The sequence below is a fragment of the Pleurodeles waltl genome, chromosome 5 (assembly GCF_031143425.1).
Source record: "Pleurodeles waltl isolate 20211129_DDA chromosome 5, aPleWal1.hap1.20221129, whole genome shotgun sequence".
Taxonomy (NCBI): Eukaryota; Metazoa; Chordata; class Amphibia; order Caudata; family Salamandridae; genus Pleurodeles; species Pleurodeles waltl.
In genome coordinates this window covers 359,564,100-359,588,712 of record NC_090444.1, presented here as the reverse complement: position 1 = coordinate 359,588,712, position 24,613 = coordinate 359,564,100, and the positions used below count along the sequence as shown (strand labels likewise).

General features: G+C 44.0%; 1 protein-coding gene across 4 annotated transcripts in view; it reads left to right on the top strand.

Moving 5' to 3' along the window:
- Positions 1 to 24,613, top strand: part of MACROD2 (mono-ADP ribosylhydrolase 2) — a 5,612,477-nt gene that overhangs the window by 1,109,266 nt on the left and 4,478,598 nt on the right. The gene's annotated exons all lie outside the window — the stretch shown is intronic.

Below are 24,613 nucleotides of genomic sequence, written 5' to 3'. Positions count from 1 at the left end.
TAGACGATTCGGAGCATTTGATCTCACGTTGAAGTACCCTCCTCCAGTGCAGCTTAGGTCTAACTCTGACTGTGCAGAAGGGCAAAGGTTCGCATTACTGCAGGGAAGGTGTAAAATGCATGACATGGCAATTTGCTCTCTTCTTCTCCGAGTGAACTCGGACAAAGCTTTCGCCTTCTCCTTTTCGTCTTCTTGACAGTACCCTTTAGCACAGTTCTCATTATTCCCCTTGCGGGTCACCGAAAAGCGTCTTTAAGTTATTTGCGGAGTAGAAAGCAAGTGAAACTGTTTTCTAATTTGTCTTAATTACTTGTCAGGCCCGTGCAGTCAAGTCATTGTCGTGTAAGTGCGGCAGTTTAGGAGAAAAGTGTTTGTTCAAACATGAAATCTTTTTAATTGCCGAAAATCATTATCCTGGTTTGGGGTTGATTGTGGCAAGAATAGAGAGGCTCTTGAAAAAGGTTCTTGAAAGCAGCATCGTTTTTTTGTTGTTTTTGTTTCAGTAAGTATGTTCCGTTTCATGTTTACACACATTCTGTGGGCATCTGTTTTTCTGCTTAGGACGTGTGTTGTCCGACTCCCAGGCTCCTCTGTGATTTAGTGGTGGTGTCCGAGGTGATTGATAAGTCACATCATTTCTCAGTATCGGGTTACGCTCGGCAAAGAGATAATGCCTGGATGAGGCATCCGCAATTATTTCAGGGCGATATATCAGTCTTGTGTTGCAGAAGTGCTACCAAACAGTGTAAGCATTGATACTACAATATGGTTTGCAGTCTAAGGTTTCATGTTTACATCTTGCAAAGTGAAGCAATGAGGGGAAGCTTAGAAAGACCTGGTGTAAATTACACGCACCCCAACCACCACCGACCCTCCACATCTACCACAAACTGACCTTGTCTCAAACATCCTTGCATTTCCTTAGAACCAGACAACCTAGAGTTTGTATGGATTATGGGGGATCAACACAGTGAATTTTTCACTACCTCATCTTTTCCTACGACCTCCCACCAATTTCCCCTTTGGGCACTATGAGTCCTGCACTGGCATTTTGGTGTATGGATTTGTGGAGTTGTGCACATCAGCAGCATTATCGAGGATTCAAGTGGAAATTTAGGGAGACCAGTCAGTTCTTAAGGAATATCGAAAATGGTCCTGTGGTGGCCTCTGCCTAATTTGTACACAATTACTGTGTGGATCCCAAACCAATATGAAGACAGCTCCTTTCTATTACAATCAAAATCCAAGATGATGATTGCAGTTCTTTCGAGCCTTGCACTATCCTATAATTAGCTTTCTTTAATTTCTGATATTTCCCAGGTACATTATTTTTCATTTTACCATCTTGTCTTCCAATCTTCACTTCTGAAGTTCAACTGAGATTTCTTGCTTTTCTGTTAGAAATTGGGGTCACTAGCTGGCAGAGGTTTGCACTCTGACCTAGTAGGGGCCACAATCCTAGTCAGGGCAAGTAAGGTACACACTATAAGTTTACTTGTCCTCACCCTCTTTTAGCGTGGCACAGAGCAATGAGACAAAACTATAGAGGCAGTGTGTAAAGTATGTGTGCACACTTACAGTAAGACAGTGAAAACATCACAAAAGGACTCCACACCAGTTTAGACCAATACTCAATAACGGGAATCCAACAAACACAGCTAAGTTATGAATTTTGAAAGATTAACTCAAAATGCAGTGCTTAGAAGACAATAGCTCCCACCCGGGTAAATCCAAAAGTTCAGTTGGACCACGATGGAGCACGTGCCGGGTACCGGAGTCAAGCAGACCCGCTGACTGTACCTTGGTTGCATCAATGCTCAGTGACGATGCATTGATCTAAAAGAGGGACTGCAACACAGTTGTAGGCAATGCATCGTTTCCTCATTGGGCAAGGTCGTTGATGTCCAGAAGCGATGAGTACTGGTGGTGATGCACTGGTGCTGTATCAGCCAAGCTGGGGCTGTGTTGTAAGTCGGGGTCATTGCGTCACACAGTCGGTGAGTGGTGTCCGCAGATTTGGTGCAGGCAGCAGCAAAGTGGTGTTTCTGCAGCAGGATGCGTCGGTTCCAAGTGATGCTCCAGTGTTGTTGCGACTATTCTTGTGTTGCAGCAACACACTAACCTCCATTTGGACAGGACTGGATTTGGCACCACTTGGCAAAGCAGGACTCGCAGCAGTGGAGCCCAGGTGCTGGTAACAAGTCTTTGATATCCCTGAGACTTCAGAAACAGGAGTCAAGCTCATTCAGGCCATTGAAGAAACTTTATATTGCAGGATGTAGAGACTTATATCCAGTCCTCTCACTCCCAGGCAAGAAGTAGCAGGCAGCAGGTAAATACACTAAAGCAAACAGCAAAGTTACGGTCCCTCCTGACAACACCGGGGCCCTTCTTCATGGTAGAATGTCCTCAGTCCAGAAGTGTTCTCAGTATATGGTGTCAGAGGCACAGTACTTATAACCAGATGTGCATTTGGGGGTAGACTTCAAAGAGTGGTTTTGAAGTGCCCCAGTTCCCTTTCTGCCTATTCCTAAATGTCGGGAGGTCTGTGGGGGTGGGGTGTGGGGGGTGGTAGGTTATCAGTCCTTTGTGTGGGGTCAGCCACTACTCTTTGAAGTGTAAGTGAGAGCCCTTCTACACTTTCTGCCCAGAAAGGCCCATCATTATGCTGATGGAATGCTGTGGCAGTTGGGGGTACTGTATTTATGGCTATCAGGATGGAATGCACAAAGGTAGCTGTCACCTAACCTTACACAGACTGGATGTGGATTGGAGGCAGGATAAGGCACAGGATGTTTAAAGTAAGAAAATGCCAACTTTCTAAAAGTGGGATTTTCAGACCGGCAATTTAAAAAACACCCTTACCAAAAGATGTGTTTTTAGATTGTGAGTCCAGAGACACCGAACTCCATTTTTCTATCTTCTCCCAATTGGAAATTACATTTAAAAGATGTTGTAAGGCAATCCCCATACTACCCTATGGGAGAGATAGTCCTTGCAAAAGGGAAAACACATTTAAGAGTTTTTCAATACCAGGACATGTTAAACTCAAAAGTACATGTCCAGCTTTTTAAATACACTGCACCCTGCCTTTGGGGCTAACCAGGATCTGCCTTTGGGATGTCTTACATGTAAAAAAAGGAAGGTCTGGGCATAGGAAGTGTGGACACTTACCAGGTTGAAATGGCATCTTAAACTGCACACACAGGCTCGGCAATGGCAGGCCCAAGGCAAGTTTGAAAGGCTACCATAGTGGGTGGCACAACCAGTGATGCCAGCCTACTAGTAGTATTTGACTTACAGGCCCTGGGCACACATAGTGCACTTGACTAGGCACTTACCAGTAAATCAAATATGTCAGTCTTGAATACACCAATGTTAACATGTTTTAGATTCCGAGCGCTTGCACTTTAGCACTGGATGGCAGAGGTAAAGTGCCCAGAGTCCTTAAGGCAACAAAACAGGGTCAGAAAAAGAGGAGAAGGAAGGAAGAAAGTCGGGGGGGGGGGTGGCCCTGCAGAAAGGACCATTTCCAACACTTTCCCTTTATCTTATTCTTCTCTGTTGGTCACTCATAAACGCACGTTCCTGCATGCCACTTGCCCTTGTTGTGGAAACCACCCAGTGCGGTGTGGCTACAGGAAAGGGAACACCTAAAAATGTTTCCAACTGCCATTCTGCTTAATCAGATATGGACATGCACTGAACCTGTTCTAATTCCCATAGTTCAGTCTTCCATGAATGGGACATCTCACTCAAATTTGGTAAAATATTTTTATTTTCATCATGAGACATCAGAGTAACATGATGGGTGATAGAAACTCAGTAGCAGGCCATGTGCCAATTTTATTGCTACAGCATAACACCAAAGACTGCCTAACTTATTTTACTTAAAGGAAATTCTGAAGCTGTCCTGCATCTGGGAGATGTGCATATCTCACTCGTGAACATGTTGTTGAAGACGGATGATGTTTTCCCTCAACTACTTTGTTTTCCCTATAGCCTTTGTCACAAGGACAGTGGGCAGGATTCCCACCAACCCCCCATTAGTTACTTCAACACTTTGATACTCATTGGTAAACACAGCTCAAGCCCCCAATCCCAGCTCCCTCTAAGGACCTCCGGTGGGCCAGCAGCAAGGCTGGTAGGGTTGCTACCAATCATGCTTTAAAAATTGGTACCATTCTACTGAGGAAGGTGATAAATTTTTGAACATGTCTAAGAAATTTTACCAAGATAAATTGATCCTTTTCCTAATCTCGCAAAGGATGTGAGGGAATGAAGGAATACAAAGAAAAGGCAAAGTAAAAAATGGACATGCCTGTAACAGGAGTAGTGGTAATATGCACTCATATGATGCATGTGGGAACTATTCAGGGGTCCCAGTGCAGACAGATTACTGGACCCAGATTGTAACAATTAGAGCCTTTTACCTCTGGTGTCCTGGGGCTTTGCCCTACTGTTAAGAATATAACTGACCACCAAATACGACTCTTCAGCACTTGATCCTCAGGGTAGTGAATTCAAGCAGTCCAGGGCTCACTTAAAGAGGTGATGTGGGGGTTTAAACACAGAACTTAATGAAACGCATAATAGTTAGTAAATCAATGTGCAGTCAATGCTTTACTTAAAAGAAAAAGTATTTTACTATTATTTGACAATGCAATACCTTATGTACAAAATTCAGAAGGTGTAATATTAGCTCACGGGTATTTAGATGTCCATCACTGTGCGGAGAGAAACTAGCCACTGCATTTGCAATCCACTTCCCCAGTTAAGGTGTTGTATCAGGAGAGGTTACAGCCAATGTCCCAGTGGGCAAGTAGCCCATGGGGTTTAAATTAATTTGGTCTGGCTCTCAGAATGAATGTCTAACCAGGTTCCTGCCTATCCCTTTTCAAAAACGATTCTGGATAGTTACTGGGGAGCCATAACACAGGTCCCCCATGTTCCCAATCCTCCCTACACTATCACATTTGTGCACTGTATCTGGGTTGGGCTGTTGCGGGTCACCCCACTTTTACCTGCTGAGTGTAAGGGCAACAAAGTAGAGGGCTGAGGATGAGTTCTTGTTTATATCTTTTTGACCTTCTCAGACACTGTCATTAGCCCCTCAGCAAATCATGTAATGTTTGCTTTCTATCTAAAAACAGTGTCTGCTGCCTACTTGAGATATCTTTATGAGCAGAGAATCATAGTGGTTTTTCCTACATTCCCTCTCCTCTGGCTGTTCCTCCACTGCTTGGCAGATCAAATGAGAGAGACTGCAGTTCATGTGCCTTCTAGGTGCCCTGTCTTCATTTCCTGTCATGCTGGGCAAATCAAATGATTTGTGGAAGCTTTACTCTCTGCTTGCTCAGACAGCCATCCCTTGAGTAACAGTCTGCCTAATGTAAGTTTAACAAAGCAGCAACTGAGAAGATGATGTTAGGAAGGGGTAACCTAGAGACCGTTAATTTATTTGATTAGTCTGTAAAGCAACCACTTCTTGGAAGATGGTGTTAGGCAGGGGAAGCAAAGAGACAGCCTGTTTCTTTGATTATTCTGTAAAACAACAACAGAGAAGATTGTTTTGGGAGGGAAAGCCTAGATAGCACCAGTTTCTTTGGTTAGTCTGTAAAGACGAAATGAAGTCTAAAGCATAAGGCACCCCTGAAGTAACTGACTTTTTTCAGCACTTGCTGACTTTAGGAAGCTGGCTCTGTATATACTATTCAAATTGAGATATAGTGTGCACAGAGTCCAGGCGTTCCCCTAGAGGCTAGACAGAGGCAACAATAGATAATACTAATGCTCTGTTTGTGGGGGTGTGGTCGAGCAGTTAGGCTTATCAGTGGGTAGTGTTAAGCATTTGTTGTACACACTCAAGCAATAATTGAGAACACACCCACGATTATTTAACTCCAGGCCAATAGGTTTTTATTTAGAAAAATATTATTTTCTTAATTTATTTTAGAACCACAAGATTCAAATTGCAGGTAAGTACATTAAATGTAAGGCACTTGGTATAGGTAGAACTTTGAACCAAAACAGTAATGTACACAGTTTCTCATACAATGGCAAGCTATTTTAAAAGTGGACACTGCGAAATTCAACAGTTCCTGGAGGAGGTAAGTACAGTTTAGTTATTATGGTAAGTAAAGCACTTACAAGTTCAGTCTCCAGGGCATAGGTAGACCACCATTGGGGGTTCAACTAAACCCCAAACACCCAGCACCAGCAACACAGGGCCGATCAGGTGCAGAGGTCAAAGAGGAGCCAAAATAACATGGGCGCCTATGGAGGCAGGAGGTGCTCCGGTTCCGGTCTGCTGGCAGGTAAGTACCTGCGTCCTCAGGGTAGACCAGGGGGGTTTAGTAGAGCACAGGGGGGGCAAGTAGGCACACAAAACACACCCTCAGCAGCACGGGCGGCTGGGTACAGTGGGCAAACAGGGCGTCAGGTTTGCAATAGGATTCAATGGAGGGACCCGGGGGTCACTCAGATGTTGCAGGCATGGCACGGGGGGCTTCTCGGGCCAGCCACCGACTGGGCAAGGATGAGGGCCACCTGCTGGTCACTGCTGCACCGGTGGTCAGTTTCTCACAGCCTGGAGACTGCGGGTCCAGTGCTTCTTCAGGCATCGGATATCTTCGTCCTGGGCAGTTGCGGTCAGGGGGGTCCTCTGGATTCCCTCTGCAGGTGTCATCGTAGGGGAGCAGAGAGGTTAGCCCAGGGTGGACAGATCGTCGGAGTCGCCTGGGGATCCTCTCTGGGTCGTTATTTTCTCTGGACACAGGCCAGGGGCATCGGGTGCAGAGTGGTGGGGACTCACACTTCTGGAGTAAGTTGAGAGTCCCTTTAAAGATGGTTTCTTCTTTCTTTGGTTGGACAGGTCCGCTCTCCATGGGAGTTCTTGATCCTTTGTAGTTGCAGGGCAGTCCTCTGAGTTGGCAGAGGTCGCTGGGCCCGCAGGATGCATTGCTGGTGCAGGTTCATTGAAGTTGGAGACAGTCCGGTAGGGCTGGGGCCAAAGCTGTTGTTGTCTTTCTTCTTCTCTGCAGGGTTTTCCAGCGAGGCAGTCCTTCTTCTTTGTAGGTCGTCGGGAATCTAAAATCCTGGGTTCAGGGTCGCCCCTGAATATTAATTTAGGGGTGCGTTAGGGTCACAGGGCAGTAGCCAATGGCTGCTGTCCTTGAGGGTGGCTACACCCTCCTTTGGCTCCCTTCCTTTGGGGAGGGGAGCACATCCCTATCCCTATTGGGCTAAATCCTTCAAGACAAAATGGAGGATTTTCCAAGGAGGGTGTCACATCAGCGCTGGTCACGTTAGGGGTGGTCCTGGCTGAGGGGGTGACTCCTCCTCCTTGTTTTTCTCATTACCCCTCTGGGCTTGCCGCCAAAAGTGGGGGCTCATTCGGGGGGCGGGTATCTCTACTGGCTGGAGTGCCCTGGGGGTCATTGTAACACCAGGGCTGAGCCTTTGAGGCTCACCATCAGGTGTTACAGTTCCTGCAGGGGGGAGGTGTGAAACACCTCCACCCAGTGCAGGCTTTGTTTCTGGCCTCAGACAGCACAAAGGCTCTCACCCCGGGGGGGGGGTCAGAAACTCATCTCTTAGTGGCAGGCTGGCACAGACCAGTCAGTTCTGTACTGGAGGATTGGGTAAAATTCAGGGTGCATGTCCAAGATGCCCTCTGTGTGCATTTATTAATAAATCCAACACTGGCATAAGTGTGGGTTTATTATTCTGAGAAGTTTGATACCAAACTTTCCAGTATTTAGTGGAGCCATTATGAAACTGTGGAGTTTGTTTTGACAAACTCCCAGACCATATACTTAATATGGCCACACTATACATACAGTGTCTAAGAATGGACTTTGACACTGCAGGGGCACATTGCTCATGCAGTTATGCCCTCACCTGTAGTATAGTGCACCCTGCCTTAGGGCTTTAAGCCTGCTAGAGGGGTGACTTACCTATGCCACAGGCAGTATTTTGTGTGAATGGCATCCTAAGGGGGATGCCATATTGACTTTGCCTTTTTCTCCCCACCAACACACACAATCTGCAATGGCAGTGTGCATGTGTTAGGTGAGGGGTCCCTTCGGGTGGCACAAAACATGCCACTGGTACCTTTTACAAGGGACTTATCTGTGTGCTACTGCTGTGCCAATTGTGGAAACAATGGTACATTTTTAGTGAAAGAACACTGGTGCGGGGGCCTGGTTAGCAGGGTCCCAGCACACACTCAGTCAAGTCAGCATCAATATCAGGCACAAAGTGGGGGGTAACTGCAACAATGAGCCATTTTCCTACACTGACAAAATCACCACTCTTCCAAACAATAATGGTAGGTTGTCATCCTCCTATTGTGTTTTTAGTTAAACGTTTGGTGCTCCCTTGGCTAGTGTCTTTAAGAAAAGGGATGCATTTTGTGTGAATATAAAAACAATTTGAGAAAGCATTTCACTGAATGGGAAAGTGTTGTTTAATACATGCTGAATTTCTAAAGTCTAATCTAGTTTTATTTTAAATATGCATTGTGGGGTCGAAAACCTCATGGGCCTGGTGAGTGTTCTCTGCCTCTAGTTCCCTATAGCAACTTATATAGGTTTTGACTTCGGCATACACAGCAGTCATACATACATGTGCACGGAGGGCCTTCTGAGCCATGGACTGTGAACAAGAGCTAAGCATAGAAAGCACACCGAATTAGCCTTCCTTTACTGGGCATGACTAACATCATCTCACTAGGCTATAAAGGACTAAGAGGTGACAGCAAAATATTATAGGAGCAGCCCATGTCTTTTTACCTGTCAAATGCCAAGGAGAGTCACCTTACTAGCCCTCATTTATTTTTAAATTGGTTGGTCAGCTGCCTACAATTTGGTCCTTCTCGCGATCTATGTGGGACTTGGATGACACACAGAAGGGGGTAACCCTTGTGCGTACAGAAGGATGTGCATGGATTGTGACAGCTATGTGTGGCTGTATCTGCATATGAATCCATTTTGATTTCCTGAACAAAAGTAGTACACAAGATGGTGGTTAGTGACAGCAGCTCTTTTTTGTTATTTGCTGGGCTTCTTCAAAGCATTCCTAAGGTCCTTTATAGTGGACCAAATCCTACAGTAGAGAAGATAGGAGGAAGAAGAGTCTTTTGAAGTGTAGGAAAGTTCTATTACCATTTTTGTCTGCATTGTTCCCTAGAAGTGGTATTCTCGCACTCCCACAGTTTAACAGGTAGTTAGATGGGATGGGGCAACTTCTCCCTTCTTTCTGCCCTTGACTTGAATCTCTCAACTCCACTCCATCTTCCAGCTAAGACCTGAATTCTATGGCTGGACTTGTCTAGAAGGAATAAACAAAAGGCAAGAACAGGTCGAAACCAGTCCTAGTTTTGAACCACTCTGATACGCACACTCTGTCTGCCACCATAATATAAATATGGTGCAGAAACTATCGGCCAATGTGCCTAGATTTCTCTACCAGAATCCCTGGGTAGTGGCAATCAATAAACCCTTGTGTACCAGGGTGGGGGTCGCTGAGAACCAAATGCTCTTTTTCAGTTTTGGGTTCATGTATCAGCCAAGTCCTGAGGGTTGCCTGGACGAAAGGAGCTGACTGACTGCTGAGGAGGGTTGCTGGAGGTGCACTTTCTAGGACGGCTAGAAGCAGAGGCAGGCACTGCATGATTCAGTCTCCCTGCAGCCCTGGGAAGGATTTGAACTGCTAGAACTAATGATGCGATCCCGTGGCCCTGGAGTATGCCCTTAAGTTCAAGTGCCTTAGATGGCTTGGCTCTTCGAGAAACCATATTCCATGGTCTCCCACCCCTGCAGTGACATTAAGTGCCTGTGATTGTGTGGCATTAGTTGAATCATGACCATAAGTTGATCGTCACATTGACAAAAGCCCAAAATACTTAGAGAGGTAGGTTCTACCACAGTGTTGCATTCTACATAATCAGATCCAATTGTCCTCTGTTGGGTCTCTGCTGTGACCTAGGGTTGGCTCTTCACTTTGGGTAGAAGCTTTTGCATTGGGCCAGAGGAATACTCACCTGCAAAGCACCATCCAATATCGAGAAGCCCTGAATGAGAGAAATCTTTGTTCACATTGCTTCACCTTAACCGTGTTGTTTGTGGTGTGCTCTGAGCTGTAACAGGTTTCTTGCAGGTGGGTGGGTGGACAAGCTTCTTTGTTTCAGAAACCTTGCTGGAACCCGTTGTTAGCATGATTTGCAGTGGAGCAATCACATGTACTCCTTTGTGGCTAATGTTGGTACTTTACTAACAGCGCTTCGAGTTGGTGAGACCAGCCTGATATACATAGCGGTATAATTTCTCATTTGTGGCAAACGTGGGCAGGGTATTGAACACGTAATCAAAGATAATCCAGTGAAGCAGACGCAGCACAATGCAGAAGTGCTCAACTGCTTGTCAAAGTCTTATATGCAGTAACAGGACTTTGCTTCTATGAAGCGACAGTGTGTAATGCAATCCGGCAGCAATTCCAGAAGAGATCTAATTTGCGTCAGTCCTCAAGTTGTGCAAAGTCTTTTTCATATGAATTAGGCCTGGAGACTTGTACAGGACATGTACATAATCGCTAGGGACCCTATATTACACTCTGGTGCTAGGGCAAATGGGTAGAAAAGATTTTGCGCTCATTACACTTGTGATGTAGCTCAGTGCAAATTACACTGGAAGGGTTTCTAAACAGGACACTAATTGCATTTGCATGCGTTAGTTGCCACTTTCTGTGCAAACTGGGCACAAAACTTGGTTAACACTTTCACCAAGTATTTTGTTCCGTGATCTTTTTGCCCCAAATTTTATTGCAGGTGTATTTAATCCCTAAGGTTTCTAAGAAGTGTACTTTCTGAATAAGTACATTTTTGCACGCGACCTGGATGTTTATTAAACAGCATAAACCTGTCCAGCTGATTAATATATTTTCTTTGCTGAATGATGAAATACAGATTGGTGTACTAGAGATGTTCAATCGAGTATTTTTTAAATAATGTAGAGCAATTCGACTTATTTACCTCTTCATTGCCAATAAATATACTTCGATGGAACTTCATGCAGTTGAAAATAATCCCATATTCACCTGCACTTGGCGGGGATTCTGCATGTGCCGTCAGTATTCCATTGTGATGGGGTGAGGGAAGCAGGAAATAAAATATGTTGGACGGGCTCATAACGTAGGTCTAAGGGAGCCCGGGCTAAGAATAATATAGCGTCCTCATAATTCATGACCAACAGCTTGCAATTTATAACGTTTATTTTATTATGATAAAACACAAACGCTATTTACTTTTACTTTTGGATTACCTCTGGGGTCGGATTGCATAAAAAAAAAAATCATGGTTAATAATGTTTTTTGCTCTTGTTTGTTTCTGTAGGACAGGTGATGGTAGTTTCTGTTGATGCATGCCTTATTTCAGAAGGAAGGCTTTCAGGTCACCTGGGAGGGAGCATTTATAAGTCACACTTTACAGCCCGTGTGTGCATTTAAAAGGCAGACCTGTGACAATTTACCCAACACAAATGACCGGATTAACACGCTGCCCCTTCTTCATGTGATTAAAAAGAAGATCGAATAATACGTTAAAGTACCTTTCTCTCCCTTTCCATGTCCATTCCTTTCCTATTCCATCAGGCACCATTTAGGGAATGGGCTTTCTATATACATAACAAAGCCGCACAATAAGAGCACTGGTTTTGAATCTGATCCGAATGTTTATTATCCTGCAGAAACCTGCCCAGCTGATGAATATATTTGCTTTTTCTGTATGATGAAAATACAGATGGGCGTGCTAGAGGTGTTTAGTCCAGTATTTCCTAAATAAAGTAGAACAATTAGACTGATTTACATCATCAGCTAAAACGTCTTTGGCAAAAATTATATTTCGTTGGAATTTCCTTCAGTCAAAAATAACTAGAAATCCATGTGAACTTGGTGGAGATTCTGCATGTGACATAGGTATTCCACTGCCACCAGGAGAGCAAGAAATAACTTATATTTGAAGGGCTGACAACATAGGTCTAAGGAAACCTGGGCTAAGGGCGATATGTCCTCATAATTTATGATGCACAGCTTGCTATTAAACTTTGTTTTATTTTGTTAAAACACAAATGTTATTTGCAGTAGGTTTGAGTTACACTTGGGGTCCGATCATGGGTAAAAGCTATCTTACAGCGCCTGTGAGCGTTTAAAAGTCAGGTCTGTGCTACTTTACCCAACACCAACTACAGGATAGTTATTCTGCCCCATTTATGATGGGGCCAAAAAGACGAGCGAATAGTAACAGTTAATATAATCGGACCAGGGATTTTACTTCCCTTTACCCTTTCCATTTCATTTTCATTTTCCCTTCCTTTCCTTTTCCTTTCTTTTCCCTTCCCCTATCCACTTTACTTCCCATTTTCTTTCCTTTTTTCTTTCGTGTATCGTTTTTCCCTTTACCTTTTCCCTTCCATTCTCTTTTCCCCTTTCCTTTTCTATGTTACTTTCCCCTTTACTTTATCCTTCTTTTCTCCTCTAACCTATACTATTTCCCTTTCCCCTTCTCACTCTCCTTTCCCCTTTAGTTTTACTTCCTCTTTACCCCTCCTTCCTGTTTCCTTTCCCCTTTCCACTCATTTCCTCTTCCTCTTGCGCTTTTCCATTTTCCTTTCTCATTTTTAAGTTTTATTTTTCCTCCCTTCTGGCCTCCCCTTTCCCTTTTCCCTTCCATTGTCACTTTGTCTTTCCTGATTTCTTTTCAGTTTTCTTTTCCTCTTTCCTTACTTTTTCCCCTTTTTCTTTTCCCTTTTCTCTTTCCTATCATTTCCATCTTTTCTCTTCTTGTTCTTTTCCCCTTTTTTACTCCATTTCCTGTTACCTATATTTTCCTCTCCTTTCCTCCCCTTTGCTCTATTTTCTATTTCCTCGGGGTTTGAATGTCCTTATCCATTTCCCTTTAGTTTGCTTTTTCCCTTTATTTCCTTTTCTTTTTTATGACTTCCCACCAGGTAGTCCTTTTAATTTTGTTTGTACTGTGCTACTCTAAGTTTAATGACCACCCATTGATATCTAAACAAAAATACGATATGTATTTACAAACTAAGTACCTGCAGCCTCAGAAAATAAGCACCAATTAATGATTAATACGCTTCTGTACCTGTGACACGTTTTAGTTTTACATTTACTAGTTAGCTTGCATCAACTCCAGCTCTCGCAAATAAATAGCAAGTACAAACCCAGCAAATATAACACCTGTATCCTCCACCCTAATCCTCATACAGAGTTATTTGAACCTCTTATGTATTCATCCTCTTAATTTGTTAATGATAAGAAATCAAAACTTGCTGTATACCAATACAATGGCAGCTTTTTCTCAACGTATCCCTGTTCCACCTTGTTTGTGAACCCCTCATTGTAGCCTGATGACCTTCAAGTGAGGAATAATGTAATGGGTTCTCCATTGCAAAGCCCCACTTTGACGCTGAACGCTCAATCCCATAAGAGAGATTTTGTGCCACCCTAGGTGAAGTTCAAACAGGATGCCTGTATTATCTGGCCACCTCCATCCCTTGACCGCAGGAATTCAAAGCTGACTTTGGAATAACACACTTGCATATTCCAATACCACATTATACCTGTATTGCTTATATTTAATAAACAAGGCAACAGTTGACACCTTTTTGCCAAAGTTGAACACTATGGTAAAAACATAAAAAAGATTTTTGCCAGCGGTGGGCAGAATCAACAAAAAAAAGAAATGGGTAGTGGGCACGTCCAGTGTTATCTACACCTGTTGGAAGAAAAAGGCTGCATCAACTAAGGAGATGGTGGGGTTACCAATCCCAGAGAACCTGGTGACCATAGTCCTCAAGTTGAAACCCAACAGGTCGGAAAATGTCTCCCCCAAAACTGCAGACTTATCTCCCATGTACTTCTGACATTAAAAATAATAGCCTGGATGTGGAAACAAAAACACAGCACCCACATTCAACATCTGCCTCCTTAAGGTGTGGGACACCATTGCGATGGAACAGCTCAGTAGACGTTTGCTTTTGGGCAAATAACGTTTTCTGGCTACTTGCCAACCGGTTTTGAACTACACCAGTGGAGATCGCAGAAAAGTAGCATTGCCACCTAGATTAAGAGCTTTCTGTTTATTTTATTGGATAATATGAATCTGTTAGTAGTTGAAACAATGGAGACAAAAGAAAATGGCAAACTTGGGGAAGGGAAAGGATAAAAAGGAGATAAATATGAAAGAAGGAACGTGCAAGGTGTTTTGTTAAAATAAACCTATGGTTTATCATGATTTACTGTAAGTACTCCACTCCGAATTAATGCAGTAAAAAAAAGCACTGGCTTGTCCGCGTACGTGCCTAATCGTGACACAGCCATCATCTTATTAATTCATTACTTACTGCTCCAAATGACAGATGCTTGTCTTGGAACAGTAAATAAATATACTAACCATGGACAAAAGTGCATCTGACAAAAGGGGCTGTCCAGCAGCAAATCACAGATGCCGGGCCCTCCAAACTTTCTTTTCTTTAAAAAAATAACTCATTATGGGGGGGAGGTGCAATGGAGAGTGGGCATCGGGAACTTGAGGAGAGAGGAAAAATCATTTTTTTTAAAGAGTGGAGTGGTCGAAGGCATGGCCGAGCTGGAGATGTAGGGAGCAAGGAACATTACATGCGTGGGGATGCTGGTATTTAATGGAGGAAGTAGCACACTTCAGAGGGAGCGAAAAGGCACATGCACTCTCATGGAGGGCTGAAAAGGAAAGTAATTCCTTGAGTGTGAGCAGTGAAGAATACAAGTCATCTGATCAAACGGATGTTAAGGAAGCTATGGTTCAGGGGGAGAAACACAAGAAGAGGAAGGAACGCCATTAAATAAGAAGGGATCAAAAGAGAGTGACAACAAAGCCTACCAATGGTAAGCAGTGGGCTGGCCCAAAGCCCACTGTGACTTTTCAATATGGTCGACAAATGTTTTTTTTTACCAAAAGCTGTCTGTTGGTGTGAACTAAAAATATACAGCACCATCTTATAGCAATTTACTTAAATTCTTTGCTGATCCTCCTTTTCCCATGGCCTGTTTAGGACCAGCCCTTCTGGCTCTTGCCACGGCTGCGTATTTAATCTTTATTTCTGATTTCAATATCTATGTTATATGCAGTGCTTAATTTGTGCTTGTTGTTTCCAGTGCTGAGCACTGGCACTTATTTTTGAGGGCTGGTGCTTATTCTTCTGTCTCAAGCATTTGCAGGGAGCAAAAGACACATATGGGAAAGACGGAGGAAGGGAAAAACAGAAAAGCGTAACAAAGGGAGAAAGTAGAAAGCTGCAAGAGTGAGCTGAAAGGGCAGGGAGTGGCCGTAAATGGATGAAAGAGGCCCGAGATTGCTTCAGTATAACACTGCCTCAGTATTCAGTGCTCGCACATTTAATTGCCGCAGCTGCATGTTTCAGAAGAGAGCTTTAGGCACGGCACCTTTTTTATTTACAAATTAACCACTGGTTACATGACAGATCTGTTGTTTGTAAATTGGGTTACTTTTGTCTTTAGAGTTGGGTTTACTTCATGGTATAACTGCAAATGAACCAATGTGTAAGAATGAATCCATGAAGAAACCTCAATCCCACATTTCATAGATATTATTGGGAGGGGGCTCTGGACATGGCAGCATCTCAGGATAGGCGTGCACAGTTTCATGAGTTGTGATGCTTCGGGTCACATTTTGTAATGGCATTCCATTCCTCTCCACTCTTTCTCAATTTCATCTTACACTTTCCAGTCCTATATCCTTGTTGCCAGCGTGAGATGATCAGTAATTAGATACTGTTTATATGCAGCGAAAATTAAGTACAAAACGGAGGGGAGAGTGAAAGAAAGAGCAGGAACATCATTTGCAACTAGTGTTGCTCTGCTGTGCAGCCAGATTAATTAGCACGTCTGTGGTGGCAAAACAAATGAGATCCTGTAGAGACCGTGAACACTAAGGACGAGTTGGATAAATCTCCAAGACTTCGCCTTCCAGTTCTTCTCATTTGTTACCATTAGGTCTGACCTATATTCATAGTTTGTGTCTCACTAAAAGGCCAGGTGTTTCCTACATTTTACTTGGTGTCTAATTTCAATAAAGCTTTTTTAATACTTTTGTAATGCTCCATCAGGCCTTTTGTTGCGAGCAGCGCTGTTTTTCACTGTATACGGCTAACATTTTAAATAGACGTCAGTGTTGTTGTTTTGTGGTGTGTGCCTCACTTTCTTAATCGAGGTTCATACTTGGGGTTATCATCTTTCTCTCTGCCCATTTCACTGTCCCTGAAACGCATGGTTCACTACTTTACTTTACCTAAAACATTAATAGCAAATACAGTGTCTCGAAATAATCTGATTTCATGAGATTTCCATCTGTTTATAAACATATTTTTGCAGTAGTTTCTTGTGGTAAGTATTGTGACCAATTTAGAGCAAAAAGGAACTGCTAGCCAACAAACAATGGAGTGTGTTGCTCAGAGTAGCCAGAAATGCACAAATAAGGACTGGGTACACTTGAGGAAGGGCTCTTCTGTAGATGAAATTAGTGGCTGGGGGAACTCATCTTTCTTTATGGATGCCGGATGATGTGCTCCTTAGTGAGATGTGTTTTCAGCTGCTTTCTGAAATGAAGTGAAAAGGCTTGTTTTGTTATCTCTCCTTTGTTGTACTTCCTAGTTTCCTTTTTGGTCGATGACTTGGCTTGTGTTCTTTCAGCCAGTGAAGATGGAACATTGGTGGTTACTGCCTTGTAAGCAATGCGAAGCCGGTGGAGTTCCTTCTTAGTTGAATTCCTACTGACATGATACTTAAAGCTTTTTATTATTCAGGCAGTGGCATGCTAGGACGTCTTCACTTGAGTCAGGCAGGTGTTTGCGTTGCTAATGAGATCCATGTTATCATTCGTATGAAGCTGGTCTAGGGCTTGTGCAGTGGCATGGGAGGTATGGTCTGAAATTCCATGTGCGTGAAGTTTTCCACCAATGAGTGTGGATTTTGTTTGGTGGGTAAGACTTGAAAACATGCTTGCTCTCTTTGATGAAACCTATGGAATTTGTTTTAAGGCACACTGTGGTGTGAAAACGCCAGAAAGATCTGGCAGAGCTAGCCCTTGACTTGTTGTATCTCAGTAGGTTCAATTTAAGGTATGCATTGGTTATCCTGTACTGGATGAATGTGAGAGAGGGCTTCATCCATTTGACACCCAGATATGAAAAGACACAACTTTACTAATAGAAGTTGGTCATACGACTGGTCATGTGGATCCATGGAGGCTCCATGCAACCACTTAATACTGTTGTCTACAGGTTGATTCTTGATATTCTAAGCATGTCACAAGCCATCACTTGGAACTGTAAAGTCACATTTGAAATCCATGATGGTTTTTCGAGTTGACAGAATGTTCTATAGGACCTCATGGTGTCTCCAGAGCTGCTTACAGGTGGGAATCTGATATATGTTGATGCTAACATACCTGTGCCTAACTTTACATCTTGTTCATATTTTAGCTGGCTGCCTTCCTGACCCATAAGAGCATTTCTATATGACCCTCATGATGGTCCAAAATATTATCAGAAAACAACTTAGGTATCCATTCCACCTGTCCATAAGCACACCAATAGTCCTTTGTGTTTCCACTGCATCTAAATCAATGGTATGTGAATGTATGGTATCACAATGATACCTGTATGCCGAGTATTGAGATAATAAAGTCACAACATTTTTCGAATTTGGCCTGAAAGTTCCACAACAAGCTTTATTCATGTGTTTCTGGTATTACATGGAAAGTAAAATACATTGTATATCGCTGAGGCCTAAGCCTATCACTTGTAACATCACAAATCATCACACATTTGATAAAACCCTCTTGACAGTGATATATGTAGACAATTCATTGTTAAGCCATGAAATAGATGTTTACAAATTACATTCCATGGGCCCGTATTATGGAAGGGGCGTATTGTCCCTGTGTGTGCACCTTTAAACAGCTGTGCTGAGCACAACTGGGACCGCGCACCCCGTTATAATTAATGAGCTGTTGCAAGGCAACTGCGAACTAGAGCTGCCCTGGTGGCAGCGCATTCAATATAACACGGAGCTGCAGCTTCAAAGCCATCCATGTTTCTCTGTACGGGCGGCGTGCCACCTGGACCTCGAAGAGGGGAGAGAGAGGTCCCCTTGCAGGGATGTGCAGCGAGCAATTGCACATGGCTGGAGGGAATGTTCCCCCTCCTTCTGTGTGTTGCCCTCTGGGGGTGCACTAATAATGTGCCACCTTTTTGGGGTACAGTCTTGTTGGGCCTATTTGCATTTGCTCTCGCATCTATAATATGGCACTGGGGCAGAGACAGAGATTCCTTCATTTGCATGGGGCCACACCCCCATGTAAATGATGGAACACCCTCTCATGATAGTGCTGTGAGAGCGGTAATCCTCAGTCCTGTCATAACAATGACTGGCAGGAGCAATGCGGATACACTGATTGGTGGTCCAGTATTATTATTTAGAGGAAATGGTATTCACAGTAACTGATATTTTGATTACTGGTTAGGAGTTGCTTTTCCCCAGCATCTTTCACTGTTTAGTTATCTGTATTAAACATGTATGTATGTGTTGTGTGCTGTTGTGCAGAATGTTCCAGTGGTTGTCACAGTAAAAGCACTTTTCATCCTTGGAATGTTGGGAGCTGGTGCTGAGATGGAGAGTGGGAAGTAGAGGACAAAACAGAAGGGAGTTAGGACTTTGAAGGTGAAGGAGCGGAGCCCAGGATCCGGAGTCTGGTGCCCTGAAATCCTGATGGAAACCTTCATACAGGTAGCCACTGGAGTAGCTCATATTTGTACAGTTACCTGAAGGCTCTTTCAGGTTAAGCCTTAGAGAGGTCCCTGTTAGTTGGATAAGAAGTGGACCGTGAAGTAACTAGTGTCCAGGTGAACTGTGAGAACTTCATGGGTTAGCAGCATTAAGGAACAGTTTTTAAACTTGTTTGCCTAAGTGTTTTATAGGAATATCAGGTGGGACTGTTCAAAAATGAAAGATGTGTGCCACTGAGAAAGGACATAGAATCACCTTCTTAGAGAAACAACCTTCTTAGAAAGATAATGTAGGCAGAGCAGGGTGCCTGTGATTTAACACCTTTATAACATATTACAGAAGGTAGTCATTGCAGTTGTAGAGAACTACTTACGTACAAGAAAAGTGGCTTGTTAGCACCAAATCAATGCTGTGACTAATTACAGGATGAAATTATTGTGCTAAGCACACAAACCATGTTCCATTGCACATCACATTTTCTGAGTTAAAATGAAGTATTATCCAATGCAGGGTTAATATGTATCCCTCTGGACCAAGACTTTACATTTTTTAACGTAATTGAGAGCTATCTGTTTGTGATCATCTCTTGGAAACGTTTTGTAGTTCTAGGAAGTTAATTATAGGAATCACTGGTCGAACAACAACTGCATAACCTAAATTCTAGCTTGAAGAACCAACCCCCGAGAGGACTTTCCGTGTAAGACAACCCAGTCCCACAGGATTCCTCAATAACCCAGATTGATCCTTACAGGGATAATGTTGTACTGTGGTGTCATCGTACGTTAACCTGTGAGGACCTACTATGGGCTCATGAAAATTATTCTCAATCACCCTCAAGATAAATGGGCATCAAGCTCTCTTCTAAGGCCTCCTCTAAGGAAAGCTCCAGCCAGGACATGCCCATTTCTACAAAACCCTTGTTGATGTCTGCTAGTGCCATTGCCTTGGCCAACTCACCTTGTTTAAGACAGCACAGACCAGGAGAGAAGAATAAGAGAAGGATGCATCCGAGGACAACACCAGTGCCTGCAGATGATAAAATGATTTCCAGGGAACTTCGAAGTGGTACACTGACCATGGGACTAAAGCTTGCAACCAGGCACCAGTGGGAATTGGGCAATGTAGGAAGTTGGCTCTGTATGCACTATTTCAAAGTAAGGAATAGTATGCACAGAGTCCAAGGGTTCCCCTTAGAGGTAAGATAGTGGCAAAAAGAAATAATACTAATGCTCTATTTTGTGGTAGTGTGGTCGAGCAGTAGGCTTATCAAAGGAGTAGTGTTAAGCATTTGTTGTACATACACACAGGCAATAAATGAGGAACACACACTCAGAGACAAATCCAGCCAATAGGTTTTGTTATAGAAAAATATATTTTCTTAGTTTATTTTAAGAACCACAGGTTCAAATTCTACATGTAATATCTCATTTGAAAGGTATTGCAGGTAAGTACTTTAGGAACTTTGAATCATTACTTTAGCATGTATACTTTTTACATAAAACACAATAAGCTGTTTTAAAAGTGGACACAGTGCAATTTTCACAGTTCCTGGGGGAGGTAAGTTTTTGTTAGTTTTGTCAGGTAAGTAAATCACTTACAAGTCTCAGGTTTGGGTCCAAGGTAGCCCACCGTTGGGGGTTCAGAGCAACCCCAAAGTTACCACACCAGCAGCTCAGGGCCGGTCAGGTGCAGAGGTCAAAGAGGTGCCCAAAACGCATAGGCTGCAATGGAGAGAAGGGGGTGCCCCGGTTCCGGTCTGCCAGCAGGTAAGTACCCGCGTCTTCGGAGGGCAGACCAGGGGGGTTTTGTAGGGCACCGGGGGGGACACAAGTTCACACAAAAAGTACACCCTCAGTGGCACTGGGGCGGCCGGGTGCAGTGTAGAAACAAGCGTCGGGTTTTCAATGTAAATCAATGAGAGATCAAGGGATCTCTTCAGCGTTGCAGGCAGGCAAGGGGGGGGCTCCTCGGGGTAGCCACCACCTGGGCAAGGGAGAGGGCCTCCTGGGGGTCACTCCTGCACAGGAATTCCGTTCCTTTCGGTGCTGGGGGCTGCGGGTGCAGAGTTTTTTCCAGCTGTCGGGAAATGGAGTTCAGGCAGTCGCGGTCAGGGGGAGCCTCGGGATTCCCTCTGCAGGCGTCGCTGTGGGGGCTCAGGGGGGACAACTTTGGTAACTCACGGTCTCGGAGTCGCCGGAGGTCCTCCCTGAGGTGCTGGTTCTCCACCAGTCGAGTCGGGGTCGCCGGGTGCAGTGTTGCAAGTCTCACGCTTCTTGCGGGGAGTTGCAGGGGTCTTTAAGTCTGCTCCTTGAAACAAAGTTGCAGTTCTTTTGGAGCAGTGCCGCTGTCCTCGGGAGTTTCTTGTCTTTCTTGAAGTCGGGCAGTCCTCAGAGGATTCAGAGGTCGCTGGTCCCTTGGAAAGCGTAGCTGGAGCAGGTTTCTTTGGAAGGCAGGAGACAGGCCGGTAGGACTGGGGCCAAAGCAGTTGGTGTCTTCTGTCCTTCCTCTGCAGGGGTTTTTCAGCTCGGCAGTCGTCTTCTTCTTGTAGTTTCAGGAATCTAAATTCTTAGGTTCAGGGGAGCCCTTAAATACTAAATTTAAGGGCGTGTTTAGGTCTGGGGGGTTAGTAGCCAATGGCTACTAGCCCTGAGGGTGGGTACACCCTCTTTGTGCCTCCTCCCAAGGGGAGGGGGTCACATTCCTATCCCTATTGGGGGAATCCTCCTTCTACAAGATGGAGGATTTCTAAAAGTTAGAGTCACCTCAGCTCAGGACACCTTAGGGGCTGTCCTGACTGGCCAGTGACTCCTCCTTGTTTTTCTCATTATCTCTCCTGGACTTGCCGCCAAAAGTGGGGGCTGTGTCCAGGGGGCGGGCATCTCCACTAGCTGGAGTGCCCTGGGGCCTTGTAACACGAAGCTTGAGCCTTTGAAGCCCACTGCTAGGTGTTACAGTTCCTGCAGGGGGCAGGTGTGAAGCACTTCCACCCAGAGCAGGATTTGTTTCTGTCCTCAGAGAGCACAAAGGCTCTCACCGCATGAGGTCAGACACTCGTCTCTCAGCAGCAGGCTGGCACAGACCAGTCAGTCCTGCACTGAACAATTGGGTAAAATACAGGGGGTATCTCTAAGATGCCCTCTGTGTGCATTTTTTAATAAATCCAACACTGGCATCAGTGTGGGTTTATTATTCTGAGAAGTTTGATACTAAACTTCCCAGTATTCAGTGTAGCCATTATGGAGCTGTGGAGTTCGTTTTTGACAGACTCCCAGCCCATATACTCTTATGGCTACCCTGCACTTACAATGTCTAAGGTTTTGCTTAGACACTGTAGGGGCATAGTGCTCATGCACCTATGCCCTCACCTGTGGTATAGTGCACCCTGCCTTAGGGCTGTAAGGCCTACTAGAGGGGTGACTTACCTATGCCACAGGCAGTGGGAGGTTGGCATGGCACCCTGAGGGGAGTGCCATGTCGACTTAGTCATTTTCTCCCCATCAGCACACACAAGCTGGCAAGCAGTGTGTCTGTGCTGAGTGAGGGGTCCCTAGGGTGGCATAAGACATGCTGCAGCCCTTAGAGACCTTCCCTGGCATCAGGGCCCTTGGTACCAGGGGTACCAGTTACAAGGGACTTACCTAGGTGCCAGGGTTGTGCCAATTGTGGAAACAATGGTACATTTTAGGTGAAAGAACACTGGTGCTGGGGCCTGGTTAGCAGGGTCCCAGCACACTTCTCAGTCAAGTCAGCATCAGTATCAGGCAAAAAGTGGGGGGTAACTGCAACAGGGAGCCATTTCTTTACAGGCAATGATTACATATTTTACAGCAATACTTTTACCACAATAATAACCATCTTTCCTAAGGAATGTCACATTTTATGTACTGACATGTTGCACTATAACTAAATATACCATAAGTTGTTTTCTAAACTAACCTTCTACCTCTGGTATAGCATTCTTGAGTCTCATGTCCTCATCTCATATTTTGACAGCACCATTCAACTTTCAGGAATGGTAACCCTGGGTAATGTAATGTATATTATCTTAACATACTTATCAAAACATTGTATTTTTCCTAATGGTTCCTGTAGTAAGCATACCATTCGAACTAATTAGATACATAGATCTTTAAAATACAACTTAAACCGGTAAATGTGAAATGCAATACCGGTCATTAAAATTCCTTTAAATTTGTATTTTGCGAGGTGCCAGGTTACTTGGTACACAAGTGATAACCTAATTTGCGGACTTTATTAGTTGAAAATTAACATTTTAAAGTTATTTCCTCAATCCAGTACTGGACAATTTTGTGTGGAAGGATATATAAGCTGTGATTTGATTTACTATTAAAGCTCCGAGCAAACAATTTGACATATTTTTCCAATCGGTTACATGTGAAAGAGTGAATGACGGATAGTGCCTTCGAGGGCTGGAGCATAACACAAGCAAACCAGTTGATACAGTATAAATTCCAGATGTTCTGGAGGCTTAAGGTGCAAGTATGGGGCAAGGCTTCAAACAAAAAATCCTGCTCCATAGTATACGTGTGAGAAAACGTCTATTTTTTCTGTGTCTTGCATTAATATTTCACTCGTTGTGTGTATGTTTATGTTAACTTACATAGTGCGTGTGCGTCTATTGCCTCGGGCCTGAGGTACAGGATCCGGATTTAAGGGTAAGCTCTGCTTTATATTTTGGAATGCTAATAACTTTGGCACCCTTTGAAGAATCTGCGTGAAATCTTTAAAAAAGGAAAAATACTGTCAAAATCGCTCCTGCAACCTAAAACAGATTTATCAGTGAGGTACAAAGGGTACAGAGGAACTTGATCCTAACACTGGATTTGCCTTTTAAACGTCCGCAGGACTTGATATGTTAACTTTATTTATTATAGCACTCTAATCATCCACAAGGGTATCTAGGCGCTTGACTTGCAGATGAACTCTACAAAGAACAAGCATTTGCAATGCATCGGGTCTCGCATTAAGTCGAGTTAGAGCTATTAGCATTGTAAACTCCTAACCTGAATTTTCTTGCCACATTAAATGAAGGAAAAAAAAAAGACAGCGCAATCACGCTGCGAAATAAAGAGAAAAAGTAGTCCAGAAACCATACGGAAAACATGGATCCTCGTATGTTTCCAGTAGTTTACCGGTGCTCTTGAGGAAGGCTAAACACCGGAAAAGGCATGACTTATGCATGCCTTTCACGAATGAAAACAAGCGGATTTTAAAAGGCAAGCCCAAGAACCAATGAAAGTGACTGACATAATATGGGAGTGGTTAAAATCCCCCTAACGAGAGATTAGAAGAGGGACGGAGCACTTTGCGCTTGCCCCTAATGAAACGCAGGGAGGAATGGCTCGAATCTTAGTGAGGGGCCCGAAGATCGCAGCGCTCCCAGGGCCATTCTAGTAACATTCTTGAATATCGTGAGTGCCACAGCGATAATTAGAGACTTTTCAAATAATTGGACCTGTGATATGATGCTGAGGCTGTCGTGAGTCTAGTTTCCGTGCTCCAGCAGCAACATTGCCTCTGTAGAGAAAACAAGTAAATAGTGAAGAGCGGTACTTGGAGGTGTCAGACAGAGAAAGTCTTGCGGCCACAGAATATTGAAAGACCACTTTCCACAACGAATGGTGTTGTATGTTAGACACCTACTTCTTCATCACTTAGTGTAGTGAGGCATTCTCACTGTACCTTATCATGATGGTGGTCCACTGAGAATCTGCAAGGACCTCAAGGGCTCATCATT